Genomic DNA, 13,941 nt, shown 5'->3' on the forward strand with positions numbered 1-13,941 from the left:
AGTCTTTATACATAATCCATTTGTTTTACATAAGGTTGCAAAAACAATTAAGTGGGAAATGACTCCTAACTTATGTGTCTGCTCTTTCTGGAAAGAAAGTTTTGAAGGCAGCTATATATATTTCATAACAATGTCTGTTCTTTATGGATTTGATCCATAAATATTTATCTATCTGAAAACTTTGATACTTGGAATGTTTTCCTTAAAGCATTTGGTGCTCCAGGAAAAAACATTTGGTGCTAAGAGTTGTAGCACTGATGCCTTTCCCCAAGTTAATTCTATTTTAAAATTTTAAATTTCCTTCCCAATGAGATGCAGAGTAAAATTTGGACCCTCCATTAAGTAGGGAGCCGTATCTGTCACTATGGATAATAACTATTTTGACAAAAATATAAAAGGTTTAAATCTCCTATATTTCATATTGTTAGAGATGAATTGATATGCTTATATTTCTCTTGAACTTTATTCTAACCACTTTAAATCATAAATTATTCACTATTTGTTTTTCAAATGAGTCTTCTCTGGGTGTAAGATTTGGTGTTTCAGTGAACTTAATAACATTATCTGAATATCAATGACCATAGTTTACTTCTCAGAGATAATTTATTAGTTTATTTTAAAAATTAAAACACAAGCAAGATTGCAAGTTCATCACGAAGTCATGGGGGTAACTTCTAGATTTTATACAGCATCACATTATGTTAGGAAATTTATTAGTGTTTTATTGCTACTGGAAATTATTGGTGGGTGTATGTGCACAGGAGAGAAAGGCATACATTCTTTAATATAAATATAAATGTATAATCTAGAACCCTAGAACAACTTAGTACATCTATTGTATGTCTAAGGAAAGAAACATGCAGGTGAGGCTGGAGAATGATGTCTATTTGCAGGTAATAGAGTGCGTGTATTCTAGTCTCAGAGTTAGATTAATATTTTACTTAGTGAATATCTTTGGCATATTTCTGCGAACACTTTAATTATAATCTTACCTTTTCACTTAAACTAGGATCTATTCGGTTAATTTGATAAAAGAAAGTAAAAATTATTTTCTTTCTCATAATGTAGCAAGCCCAGTGCTATTTTGTATGTGTGTGTGCTCTTCTGCCAAAAGGAAATACTGCTAAGAAAGTACACAATATAACATGCAAATTTATATTCAAATGTGCTGGTTCAGATTGCTTTGCGAGAACTATATTAAGGTAAAGTGTGTGTGTGTGTGGTTTGTGTGTGTGCATGCGTATGTGAACCTAGCCACAACTAGCTTGCTAAAATTGAACAGATCAGCTTCTCAGCCATAGGCTAGAGATGAACTGGAGATATCTGAGGTTCATTCAAGCTCTGACAGTATATCAGTGACTGTAGTCATATTGGAGGTTTTCATATTTTTATGTCTCATATTTTCACTGACTTGCTTTATTTGTAGAGCATGGTAATATAAGCTCTGTAAATTATTATTTAGTTACAAAAAACACATTGAGCCATAGTCTATAATTTGATAATTAGCCATAATAAAGCAATTTCTCAATTTTTTATATCTAGAATTTTTCAAAGAGGCAACTGATGATAAAATTACATCTGATAAAACATCTCAAATTATGAGTAAAATCTTGAGAAATATATTGCATATTTCAATGTGACTTTACAGTCTTAACTGTCAAGTGTCTCAAAAGCATATACAAAAAGGTACTGAAATTGTTACAAGAAATATATGCCACCAGTTTTAATGATGAGGTAGCTTGTACCCAGCAGAAATTTAAATCATTAAATTCTTCTTCCCTTAGTCAAAATTGGGGGAAAAAACTTAATTTAAAATCACTATGCCTATGTTTCTTATAAGAAATAGTCAATGGAGAATATTTTATTCATATGAACACAGCTTAGGACACATAGTATGTTAGAAGTGCTAACTTTTCAAAAAGTTACCATCACCATACCATAGAAGATAACTAGCCCTGGCTGGTTGGCTCAGTGATAGAGAGTCGGCCTGGCGTGCAGGAGTCCTGGGTTCGATTTCCAGCCAGGGCACACAGGAGAAGCACCCATCTGCTTCTCCACCCCTCCCCCTCTCCTTCCTCTCCTTCCTCTCTGTCTCTTCCCCTCCTGCAGCCAAGGCTCCATTAGAGCAAAGTTGGCTCGGGTGCTGAGGATGGCTCCATAGCCTCTGCCTCAGGTGCTAGAATGGCTCTGGTTGCAACAGAGCAACGCCCCAGATGGGCAGAGCATCGCCCCCTGGTGGGCATGCTGGGTGGTTCCTGGTTGGGTGCATGTGGGAGTCTGTCTGACTGCCTCCCCATTTCCAACTTCAGAAAAATACCAAAAAAAAAAAAAGATAACTAAGAAAGTAAAATTGAAAAAACAAAATTCTTGACATTGTCTCCAAATAACTATAAAGTTATTTGTATCTTAGATAAATTTGCAAATTTGTGTTCATATATGCTTTTGAGACACTTTACAGTTAAGACTAAAATAAACAAATTTGTGTTCATTTTAAAATTCAAAATGAATTTTAAAAGTTATTAAAATGTAAGTTTAAGTAGATTTCAATTTGATAGAAACAAGAGTTATTATTCTAGATTGTAGACTAACAAAAAGATATGTGCTGTCTTTATGCACTAAAAGGCAAGATGATTTTAAACAATTTATATGCTGAACAAAGGAACTGAGTGCTTCCAAAATAATAGATGATAGAAAAAGAAAATAGTTACATCATGTACTAAATTCAAAGCAAATCTGAACCTCTCAGCATGCTTTTGTACTCCACCATCTGATATGTACATGTCATCGGGGAAAGAAAAACTAACAACATAAAATAAGATTGACTAGTTCTAGCAGAGGCTACCTGTAAATGGAATTTTTGCTAGTTGAAATTCTGATGTGAAATGAGACAATTATCATGATCACACTAAAGTTTTCTCTTTTGAGTTATTTTTTAACATTCTCTAATTCTAAAAGTCTCTGTTAATTAAACAACAATGACAGATCTGCATCTTCTTTAAATTGTTTGTGTGAGGCTGTCACACGAGAAGAAAGATTATATTTTAAACAATATGTTCAAGTGTAAAAATTCTTCAGCAAATTTTTAATGTTTAAAAAAATGGGAGAAAGTTTCAGGACTTTTGTAACTAATATCTTGGCAGTCGTTATCAGGAACTGGATATTTCAGGAAGTTTGAAAAGATTTAAAAAAATTTTTTCAGAGGATAACAAAAACTAAATTATGCCCTGGATTATTCACTATACTTTACTTTTCCTCATTTTAAGTAATATTGATTAGCATGAGTATATTATATTAATATGACACAACACTAGAAACAAAAGAAAATTACCATGACATGACCAATCATGCGTTATCTCTGGGTTTCTGACACCACTCAGAAAGTACTGAAATAAGGTATTTATATCAATGATTTAAAAAATTCTAATTCAATATAATAATGGTCAATTTAGAATTTCAAAATTATTAAATCTATTGAGCTGGTAGAGTAAAAATAGTATATTGCTCAAATTATTTTTTTTAATTCATGGCATTCCTTGTTTTAAAAAAGAGTTTCCTTAACTCTCCAAATATTAGTCCAATAAATCTCAACCCAGTGTCATTACTGCATATGTTTACAATTTCTAACTGTGAAAAAAAATTATTTTTAATATCAATTAAATCAAGAAAGAGGGCTTATATTAGTTTTCTATTTCTTCTACAATAAATTACTGAAAACCTAGTGGCTTAAAACAACACAAAGTTCTTTTCTCTTATAAATCTGGAGGTCAGAAGTTTAAAATCAATTTCACTGAGCTAAAAAATTAAGGTTTGAGCAGTTCTGAATCCTTTTGGAGGCTCTGAGAAGAGAATTTGTTTCCTCGATTATTTCAGCTTCTAGTGGCTGCGTGTATTCCTTGGCTTGTGGCCCCTTCTTTCAAAGTATCAAGCCAGCCTCTCCTTCAGTCACCACATCATCTCTTTTCTCTCTGATCTCCTGCCTCCCTTTTATAAGGACCATTGTGATTACAGTGCACTAGTTTGGATAATCCCAGATAACAGCCTCATCTCAAATCCTTAGCACAATCATTCTGCATAGTGCCTTTTTCCACGCAAGATAACAATCACAGGTTCTGGGGATGAGGACATAGATATCTTGGGGGAGAATTATTTAGCCTACCACAAAGGTAATAATAGTTTTTCTTTCATTACATATGTTCCATATATCTGACACCATAAGAAAATATGCAAGTTGAGTTAAATTTTCTCTATCAAATTTGTACCTTCCCAAATTATTTTGGATATTGTCATCATATAAAGTGATTATAGTTTAGAGTAATTCAATTTGTTTCCATTCTACTGGTTCATATTTTACTTGAGATTTTTCTCAGCAAAAGAAAAATGCCAGAGAAACTTTTTGGGAGCTTTTTGCCAGATGATAAACCTTGAACAGGGCTGAGAAGCCTATGGGTAGTTTTTTATTGCCTCTAGAGCAGTGGTCCCCAACCCCCGGGCTGTGGACCAGTACCGGTCCGTGGGCCATTTGGTACTGGTCTGCAGAGAAAGAATAAATAACTTACATTATTTCTATTTTATTTATATTTAAGTCTGAACAATGTTTTATTTTTTAAAAATGACCAGATTCTCTCTGTTACATCCGTTTAAGACTCACTCTTGACACTTGTCTCGGTCACGTGATACATTTATCCATCCCACCCTAAAGGCTGGTCTGTGAAAATATTTTCTGACATTTAAACCGGTCTGTGGTCCAAAAAAGGTTGGGAACCACTGCTCTAGAGCATGTACCTGGGCTATCTGCTCACACTATGATTAGCACTGTTTAGATAAATATTTGTTTCCAGGTATGATATGCATTCCAGAGCATACTTTTCCACAATAGTAAATTCAACAAATGATTATTGAATGCCTACTAAATAAGGATTAGGCAATATATGGATCACTAAGGAACTGGCAATAAATAAATTGAACTTATATTTTAATGGAGGGGAAAAAACTACTTAAGTAAATAGGTAACAAGTGGAATGAACATTTTGAATGTACATATAAGTGCTGTGGATGCATATAACAAGAGCATTTAACCAGATCTAGAGTTTCAGGAAGAAGTATTAGAAGCAAGGACACAAAGAGAGAAGGACAGAATGTTGTAGAGATTGTGAAATCATGACCTAGAATGAATAAAACCGAGACAATCCGAGGACTGAGAGATAAGAATTACAAAATAGCCAGGCAGAGTGAAAACAGGACAGAATGATGTAGGAAGGGATCAGAAAGTGGAGGGATCAGAAAGTTCACTTTTTTTTTTTTACTATCTTCAGGATAAAAAGAAGTCAGTAAGTGTTTGAAAATCTAAAGCAGGAAACAAGAATTACCAGGTTGATATTTTGAAGCAATCACATGTTAGGGAGGAGACCATAAAGGAAAGGGTGCATCACAGATCATTCATCATCTCTTCAAATCTCACATCATTTTGCATTGTATGGATGTTATATTTCTGAGTTTGTCATAATTTAAATTTCCTTTGAATTATGGGAGCACTATTTTCCAGTACCTCAATGAAAACATATTCCACTCAGTTTTAAACAGATGTCCTGTGTATACAGTGTATACAGTTAGAACTAATCATTTTTGCTTCACACTTGCATTTTTTTCCTGTTACATATTCAATAGGAGAACTGTTTTTGAATAATTTGGTCCACAGAACTACTTCTCCCCATCTCGAATCCCCTGTCTCTACGGGGCTTCTCACCCCTGTGCCTAGACTCTGGGGTTTGACCTCCACCCAGGTGTCCTGTTGCTGCTCTAAACTTTTTAGCTTTGCCCTCACCTTGGCTGTAAGTGACCTGCTAGTACTAGATCAACCAGTTTCACAGGATGCCCCTTCCAGAAGGCCTAGCATAATGAACATGATGATGTCACCCTTGTTATATTATTCTTGACTTTTGGTGACTCTGGGGGCTCCTGCTGCAACCAAGACAAAAAAATCACGCTTAATGTTATTTATTAAAATGGGACCATTCTGGGTGCTGGGAAAACAGTAGTGCAGAGGGACAAGATCTCAGCTTTCATGGATTTTACATTCAAGTCAAGAAAAAAATAAACAATGGGATAGCCAGAGAGATGCTCTCTCATAAGGTGTCAAGTATATAACCTGTGACATAAGTACTGTGAAGAAAATGAAGCAGGGTGAGTTAAAAACTAAGTAGAAAAAGGTTTGCAGTTGAGGTGGTCAAGAAAAGCCTGAGGGCACAAGAGTCCCAGCTGAGGGGAAGAGCACAGGTCTAGGTCCTGAGACAAACAATGAGCTCAGTTAAGAACAGGAAATTGAACCTGACCTGTGGTGGCGCAGTGGATAAAGCGTCGACCTGGAAATGCTGAGGTCGCCGGTTCGAAACCCTGGGCTTGCCTGGTCAGGCACATATGGGAGTTGATGCTTCCAGCTCCTCCCCCCTGTCTCTCTCTCCTCTCTCTCTCTCTCCTCTCTAAAATGAATAAATAAAAGAAAAAAAAGAACAGGAAATTGAGCCCTGGCTGGTTGACTCAGTGGATAGAGTGTTGGCCTTGCATATGGGCATCCCCGGTTTGATTCCCGGTCAAGGCACACAAAAGAAGCGACCATCTTCTTCTCTCTCCATCCTCTCTCCCTTTTCTTGCTCTTCCTTTCCCACCAGCCAGTGGCTCCATTGGTTCCAGCATTGACCCTGGTGATGAAGATAGCTGGGTTGGTCCAGCCTGTCAGCCTCAAGTGCTAAAAATAGCTTAGTACTGGAGCATCGGCCCAAGATGGAGTTATCTACCTTCCACTCACCTAAAAAACAAAACAAATAAACAAGCAAAGAAACAACAGGAAGTTGAATGGAAAAGGACAGGGAGTGAACCAGACAGTAGTGATAGGAGAAACAGGTGAGGTAGGGCTGTGAAGGCCAGACAAGGAGACAAGATTATACTTTGTAATAGAAACCAGCTCTTAGAAGATTTGAGCTGGATAGTGATATGTTCTGCTTTATGCTAGAAAAAAATTGGTGCTACCTTCTGGGTGGAAAGTGAGGTTTGTAGGCAAAAATGAAAGCAGGGAGATATGTGTGAAGTACTGAAAGATTCTGTGTTTAAATTTCTGTGTAAGTGTAAGGTCATTTATATATTTCAAAGTCTAGCAATAAAATGGAGAAACGTATTTCAAGTTGATCATAAGATGTTAAGATACCAGGAATATTAAAATCTCCTACTCTAGTTGCTTATGTACTTGGATAACAGCTTTTCCTCTGCACCTCTTTGTAGTGAACCAAAGAGCACGGAAGTCCTTGCCCAAGAGCTGAACTCAGAGAGGAGGAGCTCTTGCAAGTCATGCATTCAAAGCTTCAGTTGTCCTTTTAAATGCGAAGTGACTTGGATCTGAGTTAATGAAGTGGGGGCTGCACTAAACTCAATTTCTCGGCATCAGACAAATCTTGGAAGGTTGTTTCTTTTTCCCTGACATGGAAGAGAAATAAAATGAAGAAACAAAAAAGGAGGAGGAGGGCTGAGCAACATCATAGGAGGCTGAGCATAATTTGAGAAAACGACACAGGAAGCTTTTTTTGTGTTTTTAAGAACGAAGATGCCCCATTCTCCATTTCAGATTGAGTTCATTCCTGCAATGTAAATTCTCCGTCTCATAATTTCACTTGTCTAGTAAGTAAGTTTTTGTGTTACTTAAGGAAGTTAGCTGAGTTAGGAAAAATATCCAAGGGATGATAAAATGATTCTTAAAATTAATATACAAAATAAGCCTCTGAAAACTTACAGAAATATTGAGGACTGGCCAATCCAAAACTTGATGGACAGAGACTTGAGTTGTGGTGGTTGACGCGCAACACAATATACAGAGATGTGTTGTAGAATTGTGCACCTGATACCTGTATAATATTGTTAACCAGTGTCACCCCAATATATTCAATTGAAAGCAGAAAAGATAATATATTGGATCTTAAACAGCAAGTTTCCCCTACCTGTTTACTGTTTTCCCCCTAGAATTAAATATACGTATGTATATATTTTGAAACAAAATAATTTTAAAGTTAATAATAATAAAACACACTGCAAACATTGTTCAAGTAATAACCTTAAACAAGACATTAATAAAATCAATAAACTCTTAAAATAAAATAAAAGGAATCCAATTCTTCAGCTAAATTTCCCCTAAAATATAATACCTTATGCCAATGGCCCTTGCGTTCTTAAGAACAAATTATTAAATTCTATACATGCAGTAAGAATAGTGTTTCTCATATTTTTTGTTAATTTATATGATACCTATACACAGTCCTTTCTAGGAGGTATATTTATATTTGAAAATGCCACGAATGACTCACAATATAAACTTTCACATGTTTTGCAATCCTAAGGACATCCCTGATCATTCATGTGAAGCAATTTGACATCTAAAAATAATGATTTCTTACCACATTTAACAAAATCCTACCAAACCACCTGGTAACATGAATAACTTGCATTTATATATCATTTTATAATTTCTAAAGTATTTGCACATGTATTATTCATTATTTTATTTAATAAACATATACTGGTTGCATAATATGCATACAGTGCAAATTTGACCCAAACATAGGCAAAGTTAGTGTAAAATTGTGGTGTAAGGGTGGAAGTGAAAGGTGGAAGAGATGGCCCTTACTTAGTAAAAAAAAGTTGTGCAACATGAATCCTGAGTGGTCCATTTAAAAATAAACCCTGATCACATAAAGTGAGATTTAATGCTAAATGAGGCCTGTTTTATATGGGCAGCTCTAGATAAACTCTACTGCTGAGAGTTCTGCATATTGCTGCGACATAATTTTCCATGTATATTAACAGCCTTCCTGAGGAAAGCAAAACACTTTTAAATCATTCCATTTGTTGCAAAACATTACCTTGGTCTAACTCACAGGTTAGTTAAGCACATAAAAATGTAATGTTCCCTAAGGGTAAACAAAACAAAACAGAATACCATAAAAATGATGAGGTTCAGTTTGACATGGTTCCTAGGAAAAAGGGAGGTTTCCGGAGGAAATTGTTTTCAGGCCAGCTGCAAGACACTGTGACAGAGATGACTGCTTTAACACAGCAGTTTTCAACCTTTTTAAATATCATGGCACACATAAACTAATTACTACAATTCTCTGACACACCAAAAAATGTATTTTTTGCCAATGTGACAAAGAAAAACAGGTATAATTTTGACTCATTCATACCGAACGGCTATTGTTGTGTGGCCTGTTGTCATTTTTTATTTGACAATCTAAGGGAAAAGAGGTCAGTGCCCCTGACTAAATAGTTAGGAATTGCATGTTTTAAAAATTCTTGCAGCACACCAGTGTGGCGGCCATGGCACCCGGGCTGGAAATCGCTGCTTTAACACAATTTCAGAGGCAGTTAATGAGCAAGAGAGGCTAGAAAACCCCAGAAAGTGAAAATATAGTGAATTTAGAGCCTTAGCTTTCATTTCCAAGGATTGTGCTGTAAAAGTGGTTCCTCACAATGTAAAACAGTGTTCCAGGTCAATGTTTTATCCACTGCGCCACCACAGGTCAGGCCGACAATGTAAAACTGAACTAGATTTATAGTTTCCTTTCTCGTTTTGTGCTAATTAACTGTACTAGGCATTTATTCTGTTTTGACATCAGTGTTTCCCATCCATTTTGCAAACTGATCTACACACAGCAGGTAAAGGATAATGCTGCTGAGGGTAAAACCAGTGATGGTCACCTTTCAGCCACCCGCAGCATCCTGGTTTTCTGCTAGCCCCTGGAGAAAGGCAGGGGTGAGGTGCCTGCGGTAGCCCTGGGGGTAGAGGATGTTAGTTATGATCAGCACCAGGAGTGTGAAGCGCAGGGGAGTGCAAACCATGCCCAAGGCAAGGGATTTGATTCTTTTGCCAAGAGAAAAATGTCAAAAACCAACCAAGAAGGTCAGAGCTATATAGCAATTATACAAGGGATGAAAAGCAATGGTAAGAACTAAGCCAGAATGAAGAAAACTGCCTTGAATTTGCCCATTCATTAGCTTAATTACAGAATGTTGGCAGGTACCTACCTTGTGTTTGTATCTGCACGAGGCGATGCTACGCTGCCATGAGAATAAACTGGTCTCACCAATTTCATTGAAAAGCGGAGACAGACACTGAAAAGAAATGCAAGATTATGAGTTACGTGAAGGAAAATACAAAGTGCTGTAAGAACGTGTAATGGGAAGGGGATAACCTAGTCTGAGTCATTATAGATAGCAGTGAAATTTTTGCTGAGACTAAGATAATGAGTATCCTTCCTTCTTTCCCTCCTTCCATCCTCCCTTTCTTCCTCCCTTCTTTCTTACCTTCTTTCCTCTTTCAGTCCTATCTAATTAGTAACATTAACATAACATAAAATTGCAGAGTGTCTGGCACATAATAGGCTCCTAATGAATATCTGTTTTAAGAGTAAAAATGATTGCTGGACTCCTAGTACCTTCAAGACTGAGTATACTGTCCCATTTCTCCCTCGTCCTCCCTATCGCGCCCTATTACAACTAAACTTCCTGAACATGCAACGTAAAACAGGGGAAGCCTCTGAAAGGAGGAAAGAAGGCGGACTGCTTAAGGACTTGAAGAACACCCTGCAGCTGTGTTCCCTGACTCTCCTCATTGCCTTCTCCCAGATAGGCTCCTACAGGAAAGACCTACTGGCCATGGGGGATTCAGACCAGGATTGAAGCTGATCTCGCTCTGTGTCTTCTCTGTGTCAGTAAATCATGGCTCCATCCAGCACTTGACTGCCTTTTATTGTCCTTGCTGATTCCAATACCAAATGCAAAGGGCAGAAGTGTTTCGAGTCCTCCCCGGGGTAGGTAACAGATTCAATTTTTTTTTTATTGTGATAAAATGCAGATGACATAAAACTGATCACTTAATCATTTATAAATACATAATTCAATGGCATTAAATATATTTATATTGTTGTGCTACCATCACTATCGTCCATCTCCCAAATCATACAGTTAAGCATTTTTGGATTTGCTGCAACATTCAAATGGATTTGCTTTTACCATTTTTACAAATTGATTGATATGCCATTTTCTCTTTATTTCTCCTCATTTACTTTTTTCTGAATAGCACAAGGGTTAGGCTTTTCTGCAAAGGGTATAACTAACACATTTGTGTGTGTGTGAACACTTTTGAACTGCTTTCTCTTGTTCATTCAGATTTAACATTAAAGGGCCTCAAGGCCACATTGGTAATGAGATTCACATTTTGAAGGCTGCATTAGTATAGTAATGTATTTCATGCTGTTGTTCCATAATTAGCCTAATCAAATAAAATGAGATCAAGCATTTATCGGAAGGATCCAGCCTCTTCATTCATACAAAGTTATACTTAGCTAATCACAGAAGAAAATATTCTTTCCCCAGGTTTTTGTTCACATTTTTAAGCTAGTTACAAGATTTAATCAGTGTATTCTATTTCTTTCTTAAAATCTAGTGAGACCATTTTTCCTAATAAGTAAAACTAAAATAAGGAGAACAGTGTTTGGGGATTAATAAATTAATTAACTAGTTAAATCAATAGATATTTATTGATTCTGAATATACATCAGGTATCTTATTGGTCATTATTCACAGCAATGAAAGAGACAGAAACATGATCCTTGCCTTTCATGGAGCTTACTATCTCTACAGCTGCTATAACAAATTACTAGAATTCCTGTCTTCAAACAACACAAATTTAGAATTTTGTCTAGCTTCTAGTCAAGGTGGTGGTATAAGTCAATGCAAAACTCCAATAGTTCCACAGCCACATCAGAATTACAGTTAAACTACAGAACAACCGTCATTCAGAACTGCTTGAAAAAAATCTAGCTGAATAAAAGTCCTACAACTAAGGGAATTAAAAAAAGTCACATCAAGACTGGTAGCAGGGGCAGAGAAATAGAACAACAGGCTGGTCCCACACCCACACGTGGTGGATAAAAACCTGGAGGGAGATCATGGTTGCAGAGATTCTTCCTAAGGAGCTAAGGGTCCTAGGCCCACACCAGGCACCCCAACCTAAGGTACCAGTAACAGGAAGAGAAACCCTATAACTTCTGGCTGTAAAACCCAGCAGAGAAGGAGGCTGGGTGAGATGGACTTTGCAGGAGTCCCACTCAGTTCCTCTTAAAAGGCTCAGGCACAGAATTACTCAGACTCGCTTCCTCTGAGCTCCTGCTCTGGGGCAGCAGCTTGAAAGGCACTAGGGACATATGGAGAGGAACTGAACTATCTGGCACCAGGATGAGAGCTGGAGAGCAGCTTTCTCCTGGACAGAGGTGCTGACAGAGGCCCTTGTTCCTTTGCTGAGCCCTCCTCCACAGAGCTGCAGGTAGGCACCATATGAGTCTCCATCAACATGGCTATCACTGTTTGCCTCACTCTTGTGATTCCTTGAGACTTCACCCCACCAACTTTCAGATCCACCCAAGCTGTTTCCAGTGAAACAGCTTTTCCTTATGAATGACCTATCTTGGCTCAGGCTTCAAACTTTCCTCAAATCTCTCAAACAAGCAGCATCTGACCTCAGTGTGCCCGTACTTCTAGTTAAGTAGCCAAGGGGCCCCAGGCCTGGCACTAGTAGCAGGTGGCCTTAGATCACAGCTTGGTTGCTTCTGGGCATCTCCAAGCCCAGCACCAGTAGCAGCCATCTGTAGATCACTTTGCAGCTCATGCCAGGCGGCCCTGGACAGGATACAGGCAGATGCTGACCTTGGCCTGCACTTCCCAGGAGGTCCTTGAGCCAGTGCACCTGGTGGACAGCTTCAGACCATGTCAAAATACCCCTCAGCCACCTCCACAAGTAACACACTTAAGGAGATGAGTCGGTCTCCAGAGCCCTGCTAAATGAAGTCCTGCTCCATGGGCTGTGCCCCTGCACAGCTGATCCTCCATGGTACTTGGGTTACAGCCAGCCCTTGCAGCTGAGAAGCCTGGGGGTAGTTTCCTTTCCTGAGGTGCCAACAGCAATCAAGGCTTACATTCAACAGGAGGGCTTACACAGTCCTCACAGGGGATGGGGGCACACCTGGAGTGCCTAGCTCTGGTGAACGAGGAGCCTATGCCACTGGGCCTTACAGAATATCTACTACAAAAGGCCATTCTACCAAGCCTGGGAGATAGAGCAGCTCTACCTAATATATAGCAATAAACACAGAAATGCTTCCAAAATGAGGAGACAGAGAAATATGTCCTAAATGAAAGAACAGAACTCCATAAAAAGGACAAAAAAAAAAAAAGAGGAAAAAGAAGAAGAACTAAACAAACTGGAGACAAACAACCTACTAGATACCGAGTTCAAATTATTGGTTATAAGGGTGCTCAATGCACTTAGTGAGAACTTCAACAGCATAAAGAAAGGGCACGGAAACCATTAAAAAAAGAACCAGTGAGAAATGAAGGCTATACCACTAACTGAAGAAAATTTTATAGGGAATCAACAGTAGAGTAGATGAATCCAAGAATAAAATCAGCGATTTGGAATATAAGGAGGCAAAAATCATTCAATCAGAACAGCTAAAAGAAAGAAGAATCCAAAACCAACGAGGATAATGTAAGAAAGCCTCTGGGACAACTTCAAGCGCACCAGCATTTGCATTATGAAGGTGCTGGAAGGAGAAGAGAGAGAGCAAGAAATTTAAGACCTGTTTGAAAAAAAATAGAAAACCTGCCTAACCTGGTGAAGGAAATAGACATACAAGTCCAGGAAGCACAGAGAGTCCCAAACCAGATGAACTCAAAGTGGCCCCCACCAAGACACATCAGAAGTAAAATGCCAAATGTTAAAGACAAAGAGAATTTTAAAAGCAGCAAGAGAGAAGCCACTGTCCTGGAGGCAGCCAGAGCAAGGCTGAGGAATGCCGAGCTTTGTGTTGTGCTCTGTGCTGCCCAGACTAGTGAAGAAGAGTCATG

The sequence above is a fragment of the Saccopteryx bilineata genome, chromosome 5 (genome assembly GCF_036850765.1).
Source record: "Saccopteryx bilineata isolate mSacBil1 chromosome 5, mSacBil1_pri_phased_curated, whole genome shotgun sequence".
Taxonomy (NCBI): Eukaryota; Metazoa; Chordata; class Mammalia; order Chiroptera; family Emballonuridae; genus Saccopteryx; species Saccopteryx bilineata.